Raw genomic sequence first — 2,903 nt, forward strand, 5'->3', positions numbered from 1 at the left:
TACCAAAACTGAAGCAGGGAGATATAAAAATTCTAAATAATTCAATATCAATTAATGAAATTAAATACATTAAACTCTTCAGGCCACCCTGAATTGCATAACGAGATTCTGCCTCAAAAAAGAAAAATAAAAACAAAAACTACAGATAGATAGATAGATATTAATCTGCCAACAAAGAAAAGGCCCAGGGCCTGAAGGATTTACTACTGAATTCTGCAAGAACTTTAAAGAAGATCTAGTGCCACTATTCCTCAAACTTATTAATGAAATTGAAAGGAAAACAATACTCTCAAAGTCATTCTTGGAAGAAAGCATAACTCTGATAGCCAAACCAGAAAAAGATCCAACCAAAAGAGAGAACTACATAATGAACTTAGATCCAAAAATCCTCAGTAAACTGTTAGGAAGATAGCTCAGTAGAGGGGCCAGGAAGATGGCTCAGTAGAAGAAGTGCTTCCCTGGGAAGAGCAAGGGCCACCAAATCATCAAGAAGATTAGATGCCATAACCAAGTTGGATTCATCCCAGGAATACAAGGATGGTTCAACATATGCAAATCAATAAAATTAATATACCACATTGACACAATCAAAGACAAAAAACCATATGATTATCTCAATAGATGCGGAAAGGCATTTGACAAAGTCCAACATTCATTCATGATTTTATTTTTATTGTTTTAGTACTGCACATTGAACTCAGGACCTACGCTTGCCAGGCAGGCACTGATGCATCCACTGAGCTACCTCCCTGGCCTAACATTCATGATTTTAAAAACCTACAGAAAATTGAAATATATGGTTTTTGTCTTAGTCTGATAAAAGCCACCTATGATAGACCAACAGCCAACATTATACTCAATAGTCAAAAACTAAAAGCTTTCACACTAAAGTCAGGAACAAGACAAGGATGTCCACTGTCACCACTCCGGTTCAATACAGTTCTGAAACATTAGCCAGAGCAATTAAACAAGAGAAAGAAATAAAAGGAATATGGATAATAAAGGAAGAAATTAAATTACCATTATTTACTGATGGCATGGTACTCTACATAGAAGACCTCAAAAACTCTATCAAATGACTTCTAGACTTAATAACCAAATTCAGTAGTGTAACAGAATATAAAGTCAACACTCAAAAATCAATTGCAGGGGCTGGTGAGATGGCTCAGTGGTCTAAAGCACCTACTTAGAACAAGCTTAGCAAAGCACAGGGACTGCGGTTCAATCCTCCAGCACCACACGCCAACCAGCCCTGCCCCCTGGTGGGCTGAGCTGGCCACACACACACACACACACACACACACACATAAATAAATAAAACTAAAAAAAAAACAAAACAAAAATCAATTTCTGCTAGGGAGATAGCTTAGTGGCACAGCTCCTGCCTGGTAAGCAAAGTCCTGAGTCCAATTCCTCATACAAAATCTCAATTTCATTCCTGCACACAAATAACAAACCCACTGAGAGAGAAATCAGGGAGACAACACTTTTCACAATAGCATCCAAAAAGTAAAATACTTAAGAATCAATCTAATGAAGTGAAAGACCTGTACATTGAAAACTATGGTACTCTGAAAAAGGAAGTCAAAGAGCATATCAGAAAGTGGAAAAATATCCTTGTTCTTTGGTAGGAAGAACCAATATAGTGAAAATGGCCCTATTTCCAAAATTGTTGTACAGATTAAATGCAATCTTGATCAAAATACTAATAGCATATCTCACAGAATTAGAGAAAACAATCCTAAAATTCAAAATTCATTTGGAACAGGAAGAGACGTAGAATAGTACAGGCAATTCTGAGCAACAAAGGTAAGCATGGGGCACAATACTTGACTACAAAGCTACAGCGGTAGAAACAGCACGTTCTTGGGGCCAGGGAGATGGCTCAGTAAATAAGGACCTGAGTTCAATCCCTGGTTCCTAAAAAAAAAAAAAAAGCATGGTCCTGCCCACCTGCCCCCCAAAAAAGAAAGACCAAGGATCAGTGGAACACAGATTAAAAGATGCAGAAACAACTCCAGGCATACTCAGCCACCTTATTTATTTATTTATTTTCCCCAGACAGGGTTTCACTATGTAGTTCAGGCTGGCCTAGAACTCACTTTACAGCCCAGGCTGCCCTGGAACTCACAGTGATCCTCCTGCCTCAGGCTCCCGAGTGCGGGGATTAGGCTTGCACCACTGCTCCTGGCCTCAGCTACTTTACCTTTGACAAAGGGGGCAAACACTCTCCCTGGGACAATGATAGCTTCTTTAATAAATAGTACTGGGATGGGGCCGGGGAGATGGCTCAGTGGAATAAGTGTTTCCCTGGCAAGTGCAAGGGTCTGAGTTCAATCCCCAGTTCCGGAAAAAAAAAAAAAAAAAAAATAGTGCTGGGATGGCTGAGGAGATAGCTCAGTGGCATAAGTGCCTGCTTGGCAAGTGCAAGGTCCTGAGTTTGATTCCTGGTACAAAGAAAAAAAAAAATCACAATAAATGGTGCTGGGAAATTTGAATATTTTTTTTTAAACGAGAAATGAACTTGGGACCTTGTACTTGCCAGGCACTTGCTGCGCTACTGAGGTACCGATCACCAGCCTGAAAACTGGCTTTCGATATGCCAAAAATTAAACATAGATCCATGTCTTTCAGTAGGCACTAAACTAAAATTGAAATGGATCAAACATGTAAATATAAAAACAGAAAGAACATTTCTCAGATGAAGTAAAAACAACAAATAAATATATGAAAAAATGCTCAACATAATTGGTCATTTGAGGAATGCAAATTAAAACAACACTGAGATTTCATATCATTACAAAAAGAATAGCTCTCTCATCAAGAAATCAACCAGGGCCAGCCAAATAACTCAGTGGATTAGAGCACCTGCAAGCAGGCTCAGGGGCCAGGGGTTTGATTCC

The sequence above is a fragment of the Octodon degus genome, unplaced genomic scaffold (assembly GCF_000260255.1).
Source record: "Octodon degus isolate 3935 unplaced genomic scaffold, OctDeg1.0 scaffold00035, whole genome shotgun sequence".
Taxonomy (NCBI): domain Eukaryota; kingdom Metazoa; phylum Chordata; class Mammalia; order Rodentia; family Octodontidae; genus Octodon; species Octodon degus.